The 20335-nt window shown below is 40.5% G+C and overlaps 1 protein-coding gene across 2 annotated transcripts in view; it reads left to right on the plus strand.

Annotated features, from left to right (window-relative positions):
• Positions 1-9588: 9588 nt before the first annotated feature.
• Positions 9589-20335, plus strand: part of FOXP4 (forkhead box P4) — a 160803-nt gene continuing 150056 nt past the window's right edge. Inside the window, exon 1 of one of the 2 annotated variants that reach the window (XM_082226855.1) lies at positions 9589-9800. The gene's annotated coding sequence lies outside the window, so the exon portion shown is untranslated. Of the gene's footprint in view, positions 9801-9988; positions 10135-20335 lie in introns of those variants that run through there. The other variant, XM_082226856.1, reaches the window with a different exon arrangement.

Consider the following 20335-nt stretch of genomic DNA (forward strand, 5'->3'; position numbering starts at 1 on the left):
TCCGTGACTGGACCTAACGGTCATGGGTACCTTTGCCTTTTTAGGGCTGTGTACACATTAGCAGCTTAAAACCTAGAAAGGTCGTTCCCTCAGCCACTGTATTTACATGCTGCATGTGGACAGCAGAGATTTAACCACAAAGCACACTTTCAAATTGGATGGAATCTGGTTTGAGGGAAAATGCACCAAGCAGCAGAATTTCTCAGGAAACTACAGGTATGGATTGTGGCTAAAGTTCTGTCTACATGGCTTCAAACAGCTGGAGCCAGAGCAAATGGTAATGTGTACACAGCCATATATATTTCTCAGAATGAGTGAGGCATGGAACAAGTTTGTTATGGCCCCTGGTGTTCATGTGACATTATATTCCCCCGAAACAAAGGGCGCTTCCAGACAGGGGCTTAATTTGCAAACAAGGTGTTGAGATACCACAAATGTATTGTGGCAGCAGTTATTTTACTTATTGGATTTTGTCTGTAAAGTTTAGTCTGGATTTAATGGGGTGGGGAGGAGATGCAGGATGTCATTTTGCTACACAGCAATGATGTTGTATCGGTGCTGCAAAAAAGTTGCACGAGGAGCATCGATCGCAAAATAAAATCTCACCTGGAAGTGTCCAAAATCCAGTGTTGAGAAAATATGATAAATCCACAACAGATGGATTACATTGAGAGAAGATGCTTCGAGGATTCTTTAGTTGTGACTCCTGCATTGCAGGGGTCAGACTAGATGGCCTTTGAGGATCTCTTTCAACTCTGCAATTCTATTATTCTATGCATGGATCCTAAGCATTTAACATGTAACCACCCACAGTAATATAAATGATTTGGGTGGCAAAACCCATTGTTTAAAAATAGAAGCATCGTTTCTAGAACATTTCACTGCTTTGGTCATTGGAAAACCTATAGCACAGATGCTAGCCTGACTAAAAGTTGATAGCGTTTGGCACCTTTGGAGTAATTTACAGGCACTGTATACTTGTATTTATGCCACACAGTGCCATCTAATTTAAAATCTCCCAGCATATCCATCTCCAGGATGGATACTCCACATGTAACCCTCCCTATTCCCCCTTCTCTGGCTTTAGAGCCAGTAAGGAGTTCTACATTTCCTTGTGGATATTTGTTTGGGAAAACATGATGCAGTTACTTGTTGACTAAGGCTAGTGGGTTGGCTTTTAACCCAGCGCTGAGAGGAATATGTTGTTTTTAAATGCAGAGCCAGGGGATTTCTCATCACTTACAGTAAATGGATCACGTCATTTCATTGCCTTACACAACTGGAATGTAATAGCCCAATGACAAAGCCATGGCCACCCACCTAACCATTTTGTCTAAAGCTGGAGTAGGAATTTCACAACTATTTAGCCAAGGAAGGCAGTGCCAGCAACCATGTGGAAAGGTATCAGACACTTTCTCCAGTTTGGGGACATAAGAAAGACACCTCCCCTTTCTGGGATCCTGCTAATTACAGGCCAGCTTTTACTCATACAATGTTGGGCACTGCTTTTGCTTCATCATTTATTTTAAACTCCGTTAACTATTTTTATACTCATGGATTCCTTGGAATTTTCCAGTATGCTGCTTATGCTGTGCTGGATCCATTATGCAAATAGATTCAAATGAAGCAGAAGCTTGAGAGTCATCTTTGATTGACGCCATCACCAACCAACCTGGGGCCTTCCTTTATAGACTACAACTTCCATCAGCCCCAGACAGCCCTGCTGGAGGGCACCAGGTTAGTGAAGCCTGGTCAAAACCAACAGAGAAAGTGTTAGGAAGAAATAGACATGGGTTGTTTTTATGTTTGGGCTGTTTCCTAATCAGATCCAGCTTTTGTGTGAGGTAGCTTAAAATTGTCTATTGGGTGAGGAACCACTCAGCCTTAGCTGAGCTGGTAGAGAAAGCAGGAGCTGAAATTCATTCATTCATTGCATTGATATCTCACCTATGGCTCTCCCCACCTCAATTAATCCCCACAGCAAACTCTGCATGGTAGATTATGCTGAGGGGCAGTGACTGACCCAAGGTCACCCAGTGAGCTTCATAGTCAAGTAGGGATTTGAACCCTGGTCTCTCAAGTCCTAGCCAAAAACTCTAACCACTATAGCACACCAGCTTTGAGTCAAAGGACTCTGAGCCATCTCATGACCTCTTAATATATGTCTATTGAGGTATAACGTTATAAATGAAAGATGTTTGTAGAGCAGGCTGAGAAGGAGGATGGTTCTAGATAAAGGCATCGAAGGTTGTGGATGCCAGTTTTAAGGGGCAAGTTGAAGCTACCTCACCTTGCTTTCACTCAGGCCATTTTCCCTTGCCTTTGTGGAGCAAGATAAGCACTGATATTTGAAAGCACGAGTTATGTTGAAATGTTGAGAGCTGAGGGGGGAAGAAGGGGGTATTGGGGCTAGATCCACCTCAACAAGAAAACTACTTTCAAAGGAACCAAAGAGAAGGAAAGGAAGTAGCAGGTTGTGTGATCAACTGGAAATCTTGTAGCAATCAATGGAATTTGCTTCCAAAAATTCTTAAAACTCTATGAATTTTTATATTGAATATTCACCTTCTGTAATTTGAACAAGTTACTATATGTGTGTTACATCTGTTGATATTTGATTTCCATTTGACTTTAACTTTTGAATATCAGTATTGAATATACGGTAGCATAGTATATTATGGTATATATAATGATATTTGGTTCCTGTTGATAGCTGACAATTCTCCAATTCTGTGAGACCCGTACATGAGGCAATGGAGATAGGGTAGGGTTGTTTGAGAGAGCAGGAGACCTTCAGACAAGGGATGTGCTGGGATATAAGACAGGGTGTAAGGGGGTGGCAAACAGGGCCATGGTCAGCTTTGAAGACAAAGATGAGAAGCTTGGGTACGATCTGGGAGCAAGCGGATTTTACTGAGAAGTAACTCCCATTCAGTTCTAAAGTAATCCTAGGAACACTTGTGTTGGATGGAATGGGCCTCTTTGACAAGTTCCATAGATTTCATTGAGCCATCAGCACTATGCAGGCATTCTTATTTTCATTTGATTATAATTGCATGAGGGAGAGCCTACACAAATACATCCGGCTCCCTGCTGCAGACATTTGCCCTCCAGTGTGTGGTGGGCAAAGGGTTGTTGATGATGAGGCGACCAAGGGGGAGGAGCTAGCTGGCACACAATCACTCTCCCCCCCCCCGCCACCTCAGTGCGTGAGGAGAAGAATGCCCGAATATGGCTTTAGTCACACAACCAATTTTTGCTGGAATGTGCCCAATGTGGCTTTAGCAGTATTGTTTTCAAAACTGGGCCATTACCCAATGCTACATATTGTTGAAAAAATATATGATTTCATTAAAACTTTCCATTTGTAAAACATCAGAGCAAAACTGAACATTGACAAGCATTATTTTGATAATTTTTGTGCCAGTAATTTTTTTTTAAAAAAAACCACGCTGCACATGTAGCATGGAAATTGTATTTATATTGTATTGTATTTCTTAACAAGCTTTCATTTCTGTTGTTGAGAAATGACGAAATGCTTTAATCAAAACAGAATTCTCCATCCAAGTGAAAAAGATCTGAATGTATACAGTGCACATTTTGATAAAACTCTCCAGCTAACAGCAATTCTGTTCGCAAAACTGACTTTTTAAAAACCTTGACATGCATCCTTGTTTTGTAAAATTACAAAGTGCATGCTGTAAGTGCCATATTTCTTCAATTGTGCTCTTCCAGCAGGAGAGAGGGGCAAGGTCTAAGGCAAAGAGCTACAGCAAATCAAGTCCCTTTGTTGCTCAGGGCAATTGGTGTCTACAGTAAAGTCTTATTCACATGACTTGTGGCTTATTGTCGTTCAAGAGCCTGACTGTAGGCATAAACTGCTAATTTTGTAGTTACTGTCATCAACCAAAATTTGATGGTAGGCCGCAGATTCCACAATCAGGACACAAGTGTGGGCTTGAGTGTGCACAATATTGTATGGTAGACAAGGGCCTGCCGGTGCACCGGGTGAGGAGTGTATTTTGTGTGTGTGAGGTAGTAATGAAAGAAAGAGCCTTTTCCCATCCTCCATTTTGATTGAGACCCTCTCACTACCCAAATATTTATGTTTCATGGGTATGTTGTGGCGGCCCACAATTGAGGCATAGCCAAATGCAAGGCAGGTAAGAACAGAGATACCGCCGCTATTTACTTTCTGAGAAAGAGAAGAGTGGGAGAGAAAGGTGGGCATGTATAGTAAAAACGAAACAAACAATGTCAAAAGTAGGCCTTGTGTTGCAGGCCGAGATTAAATGTAGGTTTAGGGATGTGAAGTTGTAGTCCGTCCACAATCACTGATAGTTCCACACAGATCGGACCACTACAGCACTGCAAGAAGGTCCACAAAAAATTATTACCCCCTCCCCCATTGTCACTAATCTGCTTGCAGTAATGAATCATGTTATGTAAAACCTATGCGCCACAGTGCCTGCTTGACATTTTTGTTAGCCAGAGGTGATCCAGTGAGTAGCTATTTACAACCTCGGACCAGTACATTTCAAGCATTTATTCAGATTATCAATAAAGAATTTACAGATAGGTTTTGATCTGCTAGAAAGGGCCACAGCCTTTTCACAAGATGGGAGTGCCAAAAGGCATTCTTGGCAACTGCTACAACCTAGACCTTCATATGTTATTAGAAGAAATCAAAAATATGAGGAATATGTTTGGTCAGGATATTTTTTTCTAAAGGTTTATCAATATTTTGCTTTGTTGATTTGATTTTCGAAAACATTTCATGTGTCTAGGCACTCACCCTAACACAGGGCTGCCATGATTAAAAAAAAAAAGTGATGGTGAAGGACCATATACACTGCCCTAAACTCCTTAGAGAATTGTGGGGGAAATATAAATAATGTTCTTAATTTCTAAAAAATAAATGAGAGACTGCATGCTCTAGATATCAGTCTTTTTTGAAAACAGTAGCCAAAATTAGCCTTGTATGCAATTTCAGTACAACACAGAGTAATACAGAATTTTCTTGAAAGCGAGAAGGAAGAGAAAACAATCAGGCTGAAGTTGATTCGCTTCTAGGAAAATCTATGCCTGTACAGTGGTTACGAACTTAGTTCGTTCCGGAGGTCCGTTCTTAAGCTGAAACCATTCTTATCCTGAGGCGCGCTTTTGCTAATGGGGTCTCCTGCTGCGCAGGCGCCTCCGGCGCACAATTTCCATTCACATCCTGGGGCAAAGTTCGCAACCAGGAGCAGCTACGTCCGGGGTAGCGGAGTTCGTAACCCAAAGCGTTCGTAAACAGAGGTACCACTGAACACAGGTCAAACTTTTCATTTTATTTGCAGTTTGCAGGCTTTTGAAAGCGCAGTTCATAGTGTGACTGCTTTGAAAGACAATACCGTTGACAATATAATATAAAATTTTCGGGCAGTAATGTTACTCTAGAAAGAAACACTAACAGTTTTTCCTGGACTGTAGAGGTACCCCATATTATAACACCCAATGAATCAAGATCCAAAGAAAATAATAGGTTCAAACAAATTCATTGACAAACCCTGATATGTTTCCCAGCTAAAATACAATCTTCAACAAATATTTAGTTTTTCTGTTACAGAAAACTTTATTGCATTGCTTTTGCATGAGTACTATTAGAGGTATAAGAATCACTCAGCAAATAAGGCCTGGTCTCACAAATGAAAGCACGATAGGGAATTGAGAGCCTTTCCTGCAGAAATGTTTAAATTAGATTTTCCCTTCATTTAAGGCAAAGCAGTAGGACTTACCTATGCATAACATGATAGCAGGATTGCAGCCTTGGGCCACAATTCTGCATAGGGTTAGATGTGCCTAACTAAGCTCCATGATTTCAGTTGGTTCTAAGAGTGCATAAATGTGCATTAGGTTGTGGTTTCTGTCTGATAAAAACATTTTGAGTTTTTCTTTCTACTACTGCTGCTCTTCATAAGGTTTTGCAAGAAGTAAGTAAGTTAAATATTGTGGCATTTGGATACGTTTTTACAATTCAACCTATTAATCTTTACTCAGGAGAAACATGAATATTGAATCTGTGGAGGCCATGCTATGCATGTGTACATGGAAGCAAGTCCGACCAATTTCGATGGTGGAATACTTAAGGTATTTTGCTTTGTGTTCAGTGGGATTTGCATCCAAATAAACATTCATTGGATTGCAGCTTTTACAGCCCAATTCTAATAATGGCTTCTCAGGAATATGCTTCATTGATTTCAATAGGCCTTACTACTTAAATAAATTTAGGATTGTAGCCACAGTGGGACAAGAGCAGCACTTGGTTGTAGCAGCAGAAACATTCATGCTTCTCTTGTATGCAAAATGGCTGTCTAAAACTCTGTTTCTATCCCTCACAAAGTAGTGAACTTGAAAACTTAATGGTAGCACATGTGCCCTGTAACCAGATGATCTGTAAGTTTAAGGAAAATGCCTTATTTCTTAAGGCCGAGAAAAACTGAAGAACTGTCTGCATTCATATGGACTCCCTCTTTTGCTCAGATGTTAGGCTGAGGAGCTGCTCTGGTTCCCCTGCCTTTGGAAGTTGGGGGACAGGGTCTTCTCTGTTCTACAGCTGAAGCACTATGGCATTCCTCCTCATACATGTATGGCATCTATTAGACCAGGGGTCTGCAACCTTTAAGACAAAAAGAGCCACTTGGACCTGTTTCCGAAGGAAAAAAAAACCTGGGAGCCGCAAAACTCGTCATTATAAAAATAGCTTTTTTGTCACTTTTTTATTATTTGTTTGTTTGACCCCTCAGAATTACTCCTCCTCATAGAAATAAACGTTAAATTAACAAGTTACCTTTTTTTGCGTGTGTGTTCTTCACTCCCCTTCAAAACAGTGACCAGCGTACATGCCCCCTTTCAATGCAGTGACCAGCGTACATGCCCCTTACAATGTAGTGGGCGGGTGGGAAGGTGATGTCGGGATGGTGTGTGACTAACGCACGCTCCGTCCCCATGCGACGTCACAGCCAGTACAGCGCCCGCCACAGTGGGGAGTGTCGGGGCGCACAATGCGCCTCCTCCCCTCGCTAGTATCCGCCCCGGAGCTGCGGCAAAGGTGTAAAAGAGCCACATGCGGCTCCGGAGCCGCAGGTTGCAGACCCCTGTATTAGACAGAGCAACCACCACATCTAAAGTCTTGTCAGATAGGTGTGGCCAGCATGGGGTTGGGGGCAGCAATTCTCTCCCCCCCCTCCAAGCCCATCTTTTTTTTTAAAAAAAAAAAATCTCTCGCATTGACTCCAACGAGACAAAAATAACTGGGGCTGGTGTAGTTTTGGACACTCCACCCCCCACCCCGGAGGAGGAGTGTCGGGAAGAAGGGGGCTTAGGAACTTCTGGTTCCTTGCCTTTCCTGACATACTCCTATTTTGGCCCCCACAACCTGTGCAACATCTACACCCATGGGATCTTCAGATGAAGGGTGGTATACAAATTTTAATAACAACAACAACAACATACTAGGGGAACCTCCAGTGGCCTTTGTGCTGTCCATTCAAGGGCCTTTCCTGTGGCCCCTCAGCTGGCTGAATGCTGGCTGTAGGATTGCACCCTTAATATAAACACCAGGTAAAATATATATAATTTATTTGATCTTTCAGAGGCATTTAACTGTGGATAGCTTTTAGTAGTGCTGATTTCTGTCCATTTATGTTGGGTCATTTTAATTAGACTTAAGGCAAACTAGAATGAATCAGATCTCCCCCCCCCCTTTTTTTTCTTTTAAAAAGGATCAGAGCAGCCACAAGAGGCTGGGAATTCAAATCAGGACCATGACTGCTAGGAGATGGTGTTTTAAACTTTCCACCAATCCAGTTTCCTGGTCGAAATCCACCCCGCCCCCCCCCCCATTACAGCCATTTCTCCACAGGGCAAAATATAACATAGGGTTGACTTCAGCTGGGAAAATGGCACAGGTGAAAACCATCCCACAGGACTGTAATCCTGATCTGAATCAGGCCTTGTCCCAAGGCAGCTGGATCTATCTCTTTACCTCACCTCAAATGTAGGTGATGGTTATTTTATTATTTATCTGTATTTTATATTTTTATTTGTTTTATTTTTTAATGTATGGAATAAGGCAACATCAATATCCTTAAGTAGAAAGAAGGCATAGAAATATTCCCCAAAAAATGTCTTATTTAAGCATATATATTCAGTGTTCTCTGAATAGATCAGGATCATTGTTACTGAGGGGTTGGTAAATACAGGTAAGGGCATTTTTGATCTATTAAATGTATCCAGAAGATAAGAGCTGGGATGTACTAAGGCTGCAATCCTAAAGACGCTTACTAGAAAGTAAGCCCAACTAAACATAGGGGGACCCTCTTTTGAATAACTATGCTGATAATTGTGTTGCATATTATTAATAATAATAAACCTGGGTGAATTCTGCTGCTCTTTTACAAGCCAGTCCTACACATACATACTGGAAAGTATGGTTTTAGTGAGAGCAAAATTCAAGGCAAATTTGAAGAGACCTGCAAAGCATTTAGGGAAATGAAAAGGATCTCAGTACGATTAGCAAAAATGGTCAAGCTTTCCAATCTCTCAGTATAATTTTTTTAAGCCATTTCCAAGTAAATAAACTAAGGGTCAGGTGTGAAAAGTACTTTATAACGTTTATGAAGCCTAATCCTATGCTTCGGGTTGCAAGTGTGAGGACATTTTTACTTACGTTAATTAAAAATAAATTGAGTCTCCCCCTCACTCTGCGTGTGCTCAGGCAAATGTTTTTTTAATACTTGTCAGAAAGTGGTAGGAAGCCATTTCAAAGTTATTCAGGCTAATATAAGTATTTCATTGGCATTACAAATAGGAGAAATGCAAAGAAACCGGACTTAAGTCTCATGAGTGAAAACAACCCTAATCATCCCCCCATATTCACAACAAAATTGTATGGGCCGCTTCCCATGTTATCTGGGATCAAACACACATTTAATATTTCCTGTGCACCTTGAGAGGAGCAGCGGCCAGTCCTGCTGCATGCACCTGTGTGATACCTACAACGATCCCTGCAGGTTTGTGGCACACAGACGCACGATATGTGCCCATTAAATTGTTTGGTAAAATATATTAAGGTATGACATAGCAGCGTGGCCACTCTTTCAGCAGGGTCTTTAAAACCAGAATCGGTAGTCTAACACAAGGGCTATTAGCGAAAACTGAACAACCCAAAACACGGAAAACTAAGAAAAATATGTACCCCTTATTATCCCCCTCCCTTAAATATATAAGAAAGGAGGGGAAACTTAACACATTAAAAGTGCGGAGAAATCACGATTTCAGGTATTAAAGGCCCCCAAAAGTGACTTGAGAGAGGGGCCTCGCTTCCTTTTGCTTGCCTCGATTCAAAAAAACCTTTCCTTCCCCTCTCCTCCGCGCTCCTCGCCCGTGGCTTCCTTTCCCATTCAGGACCTGTGGGCTTGGAAAAGAGCTGCACCTGCTTTAGATGGATTATGGTAGAACTGGAAGTAACTCTCTCTCTCTCTCTCTCTCTTTCCCCCCTCCCCTCCCTTCCCAGCTCTCAAGTCACATCTCCAGTACAGACACAACCCCTGTGATTAGAGGCTGATCTCCACATCTGAATGGGACAGAGAGAGGAGGGACCCGAGACATAAGATTGACTCCCCCCTCCCCCCCCGCCCGCCTCTGAGACTTCCATTGAGGAAAACGGAACAGGAGAAAGGGGTGAAGGAAGAAGAAACGGGACCCCCCCCCCGAATACAATAAGAGAAGAAAGCGGCAAAGCCTTTGGCAAGAGAAAAGTATGATCATGCCTGAACTGTGTTAGTGCTTTCTCTCCTCTCTCTCTGTCGGCTTGCTTCTCCCTCTTTCTCTCTCTCTCTCTCTCTCTCTCTTTCTCTGTCTCTCTCTCTTTGTCTCCGAGGTGTTTAACTTTGGGGGAACCTCGGGCTGCTGGGAGCTGGAGGCATTTCTGCTCCGCAAGGGACGAAGCTGGACGAGGCGGCGGCGGCGGCAACGGCGGTAGCAGCGGCGGCGGCAGCAGCAGCAGCAGCAGCAGCAAAGAGGCAGCCACATGCTCCAAGTGGGGGGTGTTAAAAGTTGAGACCCGATTCCAGGCGCTGTAGATCGAAACAGGTTGGTGGGATCTTTTAACAGTAGCAGCAGCCGCCGCAGCAGCAGCAGCAACAACAACAACAACCCTCCCCTCCCCCCTCTTCTTAAACTTTCAGTGCTAGTTTAGTTTTTAATCCATACAGTAGTTCCTTCCTCTTTCTCTCTACCCCCCCCCCCCAGCCGCGCGCACTCTTCTGCTTTAAAGAGATATATATATACCTTGCATTGAATATTTGCGATCAGGAACGACTTAAAGTTGATAAACTGGCCGGTCTGTTGCGCCTGCCCCCCAGGTGTTTTGGAAAAAGCAGGTGTGTAGAGGAGGCTGAGATTTATGCTTTGTTGATTCCCTCCCTTCTCCCTCACCCCCCTTTCCCGCATCCTTCCTTACTCTCTTTCTCCCTCTGAGATTGCAACCTCAAGGATGTTAGGGTGTGTATGTGGAAAATATATATATATAGAAAAACTACTTGGCGAAGGCAGCCTCCTCTCGGTTTAATTTATCAGTGCCTTTTAGTAAAAGAGACGCGTGAAAGTTCGGGGTACCCGGAAAACGGAGCACTCCAGACAAAGAGAGGTGCTGGTGGAAATAACTTTTCAGCTGGGATTTACAGAGGGTGGCATGGAAACCAAAGGAATCGGATATGTGAGACTAGTTGGGGGTGTTGGAAAGCTTTTCTCTTTGTTCATGGGGGGAGCTGTGAGGATGGGAGGCAGGGATAAGAGGTTCTTGCTTATAGGGAAAATGAAGGAAGAAGCATGCAGTGAGTGGATTTTTTTTTTTTTTTTGTTCCTCTGTTTTGTGAATGTGAAGAGGGGTGGGGAGTAGATGTTGCAAAACCGCTTTGGGGTTTCTGCAGATCAATCAGTCCTGTAAGTGTGTCTTTGAATTACAATTTATTGTGATTGACAGGATGGATAGGCTCAAAGGCACTCACATTTATGGTCTTCTTGAGTACACATTTAGAGTGGGGGTGAGATCCTGAATTGGGATAGCAGAATTTCTTGTCTTCCCCACTCTGAAATAACTTTTTCCTGGCAAACAAGTTGGCAACGGATAGGAAAGTTTTTTTTCTAGTGAAAAGATCGGCTCTCTGGCTTAGGTCTATTCTTTAGGGTAATAAAACTTTGAGGTGGTAGAGATGCTAGAAAAATATTTCATAAATCCTGAATTCCCCTTATTTCTTACCGGTTTTTATACGGTGGCTGAAATTTAAATTTGCTTTATTCTAAATAACAAGTCTAAAAAAAAACTTTTAATGGCTCTTTAAATTATTATTTCCTGCTGGGAAGGTAGCAATAAATATACTCTGTTGTTACAGTAGTTCACTTCATCATCTACATTCTTAAATGAGCTTATCTTCCTCGTTTTATATATTTCTTAAATGCACAAAACGTATGTATTGCTGTCAGGTAATGTTTTTGGCCCAATCAGTCTTTCAGTCTATCTCCTTAGCTTCTTGTCGGTTTGTCTTCTACTCCCACCTTTAAATGCCACCTCTGAATTAGAAATGTTTCTAATAGCCCTTAGAGCAGCAAACTTGAACTAAAATTAGCAAAGAAATGATCGTATCCATTGTTCACTATAATACAATGTGATGCCATCCCAGTGCTCCCTAAAAGGGGGGGGGGGAAACCTATATAAATTTTTATATAACCTATATAAAAGTGGGAAAGGTGCAAATATATATAATTTAAATGCCATGGTGATTGAAACTTGAAAGGGGAAATTTTATATTCAGACTTAGGAGCTTAGAAGTGATGTTCTCGGTTTATCTGTATAGGTTTCGCCTAACTGAGAAAACTTTTTAAAAGCACAAATCTTAAAAAACAACCTAAAACATCAACATATTTTTTTAAAAAAGGAGCTCAATAGATATTTTGCTGTGATTGTGAATTGGGACTGGGTCTTCTAGTAGGTTTATCATAGTTTTGTGAGCATTAGTCGGTCATTAAGAGAAAGGGAGCAAATTCATTACCAGCCTTTCTTGGGCAGCTGAGAAGTTTCAAGTAATAATTATTTTAAAACTTGTAGTTGACATGGGTCTGTGAAGATAATGCTCAATTTCTATCATCATTTTCATCACCATTGACACACAGCAGAATAATTAATAAAGTTACGGATCTTGGTTGTTTTATAAATTTTCATAAGTGATAAAGTTCTGAATGCTACGTAACGCAGATGAGTTCAAATATGGGGGGGAGTGTTAAAAATGGTTTTATTTTGGCAGACCATTTTTTGGGTATGTGATCTGAAACAAAAACTCCCATTGAATTTGGTATTTAAAAAATGAAATCATTTAATCATCTCTCCTCAAGTTCAAAATAAACTTCAAATGGATGAGAATAGGTATACTAATTCATTAGAGACACTTAGACTCTAAAAGATCTTTTGAAGCGCAGTATTACAAGGAATGCATTTGACAAACTCATAGTGAGATTTGTCTCTTCTTAATTTAGCCCTAAGGAATTTCACTACAGATCCCATTCCAGGGTCCATTGCTGACTTCAATCAAGTGCTCAGTCCGAAATACTGTTTCTTTGGAGACAAAAATTTACTCCAGTTTTTAGCAATGGCTTATAACTTCAGTTTAATGCTTTCAGAAAAGCTGTGGGGTGTACAATAAAAAAGAATTATTACATTGTGTTAAAAGGTGGGTATAATCAACAACAGAAATAGTGTAGTATTCTACAGATATATTACTACATGTTAAAACATTTACACAAAAAGGGGCTTGTGTTGCTCACAGGCCATTTTCTGTCAAATTGTCACAGTGTGTTACTTCCTTAGGCACTGGGCCCTGTGAGTTGTGTATGCTGCCTGCAGTAGCATCCAGGATCCTAAACCGTTTTTACACATATTTAACATTTCTTAATTTCTGTTAATTGTACTTTAAACTGAGAGCATATATTGCAGGTGAGTGATGCTTGTATAACATGATTTAAAATATTTAACCCCCTTCCCCTCTCAAGTTTTTAAAAAACCCAGTCAGATTTAAACTAAGAAAGATGGTCAGAACCAGATTCATAATTTTTTGTGCAAACCAGGTCCGGGGGGGGTGTGTGTGTGTGTGTGTTGGTTCTGATTCCAAATCTTTGTTCCTTTATTTTCTCCCCCTCAGAAATGGGTGCACATTGAAGTGGAGTAAATTGCTGAGCCCCTGTGTTTCCTGTATTTTGAATTGATTTTGTATAAAGTTCTTGGAAGTTTAAACAAATCTTCAAAACTTAATGCTTATGCGTATGTGCATAGAATGTAAACATCTAAACTTTGAGTGGGGAGAACATCTATTTCGTTACAATTGATGCAAGTGATTAGTTATATTTTAAAACTACAAACATAATGAAAAGGAAATATGTTTCTCTAGTAAAGTGCTATCTTATATGATTAATTTGAGTATTTTGGCATGGAAATATATGATCAAAAACCTTCTCTCCCATCCATTTTTGAATTCTTTTAAAGCAAAGATTAAAAGGGGGGGGGGTACTTCAGTCCCACAGGCACTAAGCATTGGTGTTAGGCAAAAACCTTCTTGCAGAGTAAGATATATACAGTAGGCTGCCTTTTCACAGCTCCATTGTGTAATATTGTAAGGAAAGCTGGGTAAATAGGCATGGAATTTCTTTCTTCCCGGACTGGTAACTTTCTAGACCATGAAGTTGTCAAGTTCATCTGATACTCAAATGTCACAGTTTAGGATTATAATAAGAAAAGTTTTTTTGTTTGCATGTAGGACTAAAGGATGTAATAATTGAGAAAATAATTTGGAGTGAATAGTTCATTCAATTTACACTGCATATTTTCTTATTATATTAACATTTTGATTGCTCTTTTATTTATTAAGAGTACAATCAATAATAGCAAAAAATCTGGTGGATCTCTAATTCAGATTCTCTTTATAGAAAGGAGGGTTTCTTTAAGAAGAAAGGGGGGAAATCTATAAAACAAAGAGCAAATAAAATAACCACTTCAGGCGCTTTCTCTTTTTCTTTTCTAATAACCAAGCCGGGAACTATGTGCAGTCAGTTGTGAAGTTTTTGCCCAAAGAAGCCTAAGAGCTTTTCTTTTCTCATGGCAGAGGGGATGCATTTGAATCTGATAATGTTTGTGTGTGTCTCGCTGTGGGGCTGAAATGGGGAATGGAGGGGGTGATGGCTGAAATGTTTCTGTTGCATGTGGGGGGAGATCGAAGTTGGAGGAAGAAAAGATACTGTTGTATTTTGCTTTTTAAAGTGACATACAGTGCAATTCACCCAGAAATAAATCTCGCTAAGTTCAATGGGAGTTACTTCCAAGTAACCATGGTGTGTGCCTGTGTGAGAACTGGGGAGAGTCAGAATTCTGAACCCCCACCTTAAAACTAGAGGGGGAAGAGATGGATCTAACAGAAAAGATGGGCATATATGTCCTCCCCTTCCCTTAGAATGTAAATTTTATAGCTTGGCACCATTTAGTAAAGAGCTTTCCACCTCCGTTTCGCACTTCCAATCAGTGATTTTCCCTGTAAGTTGAAGCGGAGAGAGAAGTCATTTGTTCACCAAAGTCCTTCTTTACTGGTAGCAGGTGTTTGTTTCTAGAAAAGGCATTCACTCTAAAAAAAGGTTAGGGGATAACATCATATAAAGCTACTCATCTGTGCCCTGTGCTTCAGGAAGACAACATATTGTTACACAGGTTCTTGGCACTGAGATCCTGCAAGAAATTCGTTATCAGCCGTTATAATCAAACTCTGCTTGTGTATGGTTTGGCCTTCAGGGTAGAAAAAGGCTCTCTTATTGCTTCCTTATGGAGGAACTTGCTTTTGCCTGCAAAAATATATTGTTTTATCCCAGTTGTCTTAAGAGAGGGCAATAAAAGATCTTTAACATGATTTAAAGACAACAACTTCAAAACAAGTCCCACTGATGCCCGTTTTGATTTAATTATTTTCAATTTGGCATTGTTGTGCTGTTGCATAGAACAGGATGCCACCTTTCAAACTTGGCTAATTCACTTGCCTCCAGGGCTGAGTGATTTCCTCTTTACACTGGGAGTAATTGCCACATGGCAGGTTAAAACACACCTTCAGAATTGTTGTTGATAGGAAAAGAGTGATGACTTAAATTATATGAGGGAAATCTGTACCTGGGAGGTGTGTGATAGGCGATATGATTAACAAAATAATAAATTTTCAAATTTTGAATGCAGTTTTACTATTATATAAACTTTGAAATTGGCATCCATGCCACAAACTTAGATTTCATTCACTTCTATTTGTTGATTTGTTCTGTTAATTTTTCTGGCTTTGGATCAAATAGACACATACATTTCTATATTCATTCATTGTCCTGCTTTGTCTCAGAAGCTCCTTCACTGGTCATAAACATTTTTTTCTTGGTAGTCAAGAGGGAGGCTTTTGAAATGTTTGTTTTGTTTTTAAGTTAAAAATACTATTTTCACATTTGACTTTGTTCTTCTACCCACACTGGAGTTTCAGTTCTAGTGTGTGCAGTTTGCACATGGAATTTAAAACAGTTTTTATTTTCTTTGAAAAATCTGCTTGTCTTACGTGAAAAGGGTTTTGAAGCAATACAGGGGGGAATGCAGTAGATAGAACATTTCCAGAATTCAGTTTCAATTTGTCTTATAACAGTGTATATATGTGTGCGCACGTTTGAACTGGTGGTTCAGTTGATTATTGAATTTCTATCCGTTAATATATTTTCCACAGAGATCCTGATTTTAGGAAAGGGTTAAAAAGCTGAACTAGGAAGAAGGATATATTAAAAAGTACAAGTGCACTTGCACATTTGTATACATAAGGTAATTTAAGCCAAGATCCATAGTGTGGGGATTCATTGGGAAAACCTGGACTCTCGTTTTGTTTTATAAAAACCCTGCTATGTCTGGTGAACAGAGGTTGTCTGTATAGAGGACGGTTATTGAAAACTTTGCAATGTAAGTATCTCATCAGCTCAGTAGAGTTTCCCTGACAAGGTGTTAGTTAGCATTGTGAATCTGACTCTTTCAAATTCATTATTGTACATCGTTCTCTACTGACTTGGTCTTTATGGCAATATCAGCATTTGTTATCTGCTAGCCTGCATGTGTCACCCAACCTCCATGTCCTTGTAAAGAGACAGAATCTGATCAATTCACTGCCCGCTTACCTGAAACACTTCCATCCGTTTCAGGACTTTCAACAACAAATGGATCAGCAGACGAGGATTTCTGCCACCATTAAGGGTTGTTGCGTATCCTGGCATTCTGGATGGAGTATTACGTTAACTGCATGCAAACTTCATAAAAGCACACTATAAAAATTCTAAGTATCGATAAAAAAACACAAGCATTGGAAATACTTGGGTGGGAGAGAGAAGCCACTGTTGCCCTGTTTTGATATGCTGCTTCTCATTCTGCCCCACTGGCGAAACTTTACCACGTGGTGCCTTTGAACGGGCATTAGCATATAGGCAGCAGCTAAACCAGAGTTGGAAACAAACCTATGGAAGTCACTGGCATGCACATGTTTTAATTAGCCGACAGGGGTTGGCAGAAGAGGGACAGAGAACTCTGCTCCTCTCCCAGCAGCCTGCTGCATGTCTGTACTGGGTGAAGAGGAGGCAGCTTCTGTCCTGCAGCAACTTACTTGCTGGAGTGCCCCATCCATCGTCTGTCAGTCCATTAGCTCACTTGCATGCAATTCCTTATTGTTTATGGCTACCGGGCAAGTGTGTTAATACAGGGGTAAACTAAACAGTTCATACTTCGAAGTGGGGAGAGGCTTTCCCGCAAGGTTTGGCAAGCCGCTTTGAGGTTTTATTACAATCAAGCGGTATATAAATCTTGTTAAATAAATAAATAAAAGTCATTCTCTGTGAGAAGCTTGACTTTGCTTCACTAGTTCACGAAATATGAATAAGGAAAATCCCTACAAATTCATAAAGGAAGAGAAGTTTGTATCTTTTTTGAAGAAAGGGAGCATTTGCCCATTTGTATATAGCAGCTGTATGCCAATGAACCTGGGTATTTTAACATGAACACTATCCTGGCACTATTTCTCCTCAGTCTATTTAGCTTCCTGAATTTATGCTAGTATGGTTTAGAAGAGAGCCCTACTTGCCTGTATAAACACAAGAAGGGTGGAATAGCACTATCAGGTAAAGCATAAAGCATCCTGCATGAAGACAGTGAAATGACCAGTGTGCCTCTGCAGTATTAGGCAACGGAGCATGTGTATAGTGTGTTCCTTGAGGGCAGCATAGGAGCTAACATGCTTCTGGATTTATCTGGCACTGTTTGATCCTGTCAAAAGGAAACTGTGTAATGACTCACACATGCGGGAGTGAACAAAGCAGTTTTGGGGAATATATCCCATCCCCAAAGAGGCAGTTTGTTCAGTTAAAAACCAGTCATTCCTCTTTTAAAAAATCTAGGAGTGGCCAGCGGCTTAAAACTGTTCTCCCATATCCCATGGCCCCATACAAACAAATAAAACATGGGAAGCGGCAAAGAAGAGTGTAGATGAATTAGTTGATATTTTCAGGCAGTTTTTCTAGGGTTTTCCTATGGTCTATTTCCTATATACACTTCTAGTTCACACATATTTTAAGCTTTACAAATGACAATCCAGGTATATTCAAATAAAACATAGTGATTGTTTTCTCTTAGGCAAAAGGCCGATATAAGTAGATGGTGTTGACCTGTGTTTCAAGACCTAGACTGTCTAGTTCACTTTTTGGTTGTGCTGTGATCATCCTGTGTTGCTTTGGGTGGGTCATTGCTTCAGTAACATCTAATTTCAACGACAGTTACCCCTGTTTTGGAATAGAATTACAGTGAAGTAGTTGGGTGTACTTCTTGGTGTTGGGCACCTTAGAAAAGCCTCTGTAAATAAGGTACTTGACCACATGAACAGGGTGAAAAAAAGCTTGCTTGTGGTGTGTGTGTGTGTGTGTGTGTGTGTGTGTGTGTGTAGGATTGGAGGCGATGCAGAAAGCCTGTTTTTCTGCCAGCAGCAAAGACTCGAAGTATATAATGGGAGAGGCAGTAGATCCTGTCAAATAGCAGGACTTCATCCATTGTAGTGAGGTAGGGAACAGCTGGATTTTTAGATGAAGGGCAATACCATGCCAGTATAATGGAGCAAAGTGATATTTGAGCATCGTCAAACACTTCGTACCTTAATTTTCCTGGTGTACCCTATAGAATAATTCTTTGCCTTCTTGTTATTCAACATTCATTAATATTTACAAATGATTTATGTTTGTAACCTAGTAGGGAGTTTTTAAACTTGAACCCAGTGTGTTTTGTATAGAAAGCACTCCATAGCATGACCTGAATTTGACCCAGCTCTGCCCATTTTTCTGCCCTGAAGATATTCTTGGGACTCTCAGAAATGGCTTCCCAGATGGACGAAGGTCTGGGTCACAGAGCTCTTCCGATTTACGTGTGAAAGGATGCTGCCGCCTTTTGGTTTAGGTCCTGATTTGCCAGATGTGGGATTAAAGGTGGAAATGCTGAATATCAGATAATTGACATAACTGGACTGTTTGTGGCAAGTTGTTTTTCTGCAATCTGATTAGTTACAGCCAGCCCTTAACGTCACAATAAACAGCCAGTTGGAATTGATGACTATCTCCTCCTAGCTCAGGCTGAAGCAGCATTATCTTTGCCTAGACAAGGGAGTGGAAACAGTACTGTTAACATCTCTCTGCCTTCCTATTTTTTGGTGGGTGGGTGCACTCTGTATGGTGTAACTAGGTTCTTACGGCTGACTTAAATGCCCAGCAAACATTTTTTGTGTGCCCAGCTAGTTGACTGAGAAGCATTTCAAGAAGGCAAGAAAAAGTTCATAGAGGGGTGCCAAGGATACAATACAAAGCTACATCTTCATCTTCCAGTGAGCCTAACAGTCTAGAACAAGTTGGTTATTGGAGGTCACTTTTCAGTATTATTGACCTTTTCCAATTCCAGAGAGTATGCAAATATCAAGTAGTTTATGCAGAGAGTTGGCATCCCTCTCTTCTTTGATTCATCTTGGTTCAACTATTGGACATACACAATGTTTTAGGCAAGCCCCAGCTTCTATTTTAGAAGATGTTGTGCCTTTGTTTCTTGCAGCTGCCTGGCATTTGTTTTGACAAGGTACCTTCTCCAAGCAGAGACTATGGCTACGGACTCTGGCAAGTTGCATTTGTTCATTAATGAACGGTGCCCTGGTTTTCTTCTATTTCTCTGCCTTCGTGTATTACTAGGGTGGGTGCATTAATCTGAAGTGGATGGCAGTTTATAATGCCAAGATACTTTCTTAGCAAGCAAAATTTAGCAGTTTTTCCCCTCGCACTTAAAGAAAAAGTGCAGACTGGTTTTTTTCCAATAAGTAGAAGGGGGAGGCTGGCATAGCAGAGTGGAGAACTGAAGAAGAAGAGGAGGAGGAGGAGGAAGAGTCGTCTCTTATACCCCCCCCCCTTTCTAGTAGAAACCATTTTCTACAAAATATATCAAAAGCAGTCACTTTTTTGAGATTTTATGTGTGTTTTAACTAGACCAAACTATGCAGTTGGGTGATGAAAGAATGTTAATATTACTTTTGCAGTAGACTCTTGAGGTGGAATTTGCAGGTGTGAAGGAAAGCAATTGTTCTGATTTAAAGATTTAAGTTGCAGGACTTCAGTCAACTTCGCCCCTGACCTTTTCTTGTCCTATTTTTGCCTCTGATGTAAACATAACATTCATGTTCATGGAAGGAGGCATCGTTTTAATTTTGAGTGCCAAAAATCTTTGTACTGAGGTCGCTTTCTCTCCTACGCCCTATTCATTCAGTCAGATAAAGTGGCATTTCAATAATACAACATAACAATCATGCTGAGCATTTTCTTTTTGTTCATCTAACTTAAAATTTACCTTTATGCCTGGCCAATATTTGGTTTCAAGTATCCCATACTTCAGGTCGTGTAATTCTGAGAGTTACGTGTGGCATAGCGAAAGGACAGAAACGATCATTTCTCTCCCTAGGCAATTAGAAATTAAAACTTAATACTCTTTTTTTTTTTGAGATTTTATATTTTCATTTTTTCATAACAAAGTTGTTGCACTATCTATATTTGGATGAAATGTTCTACATTTGTGATCAGGTTGTGTATTATTAATTTCTGTAACGCTTTTAAAATTTCTGTATTCTTGATCTTTTTAACATACTCTTTGACAGTTTGCTGTTATCCCCATTTTAGAGATGGGGAA

The sequence above is a fragment of the Podarcis vaucheri genome (assembly GCF_965113315.1).
Source record: "Podarcis vaucheri genome assembly, chromosome: 6".
Classification (NCBI taxonomy): Eukaryota; Metazoa; Chordata; class Lepidosauria; order Squamata; family Lacertidae; genus Podarcis; species Podarcis vaucheri.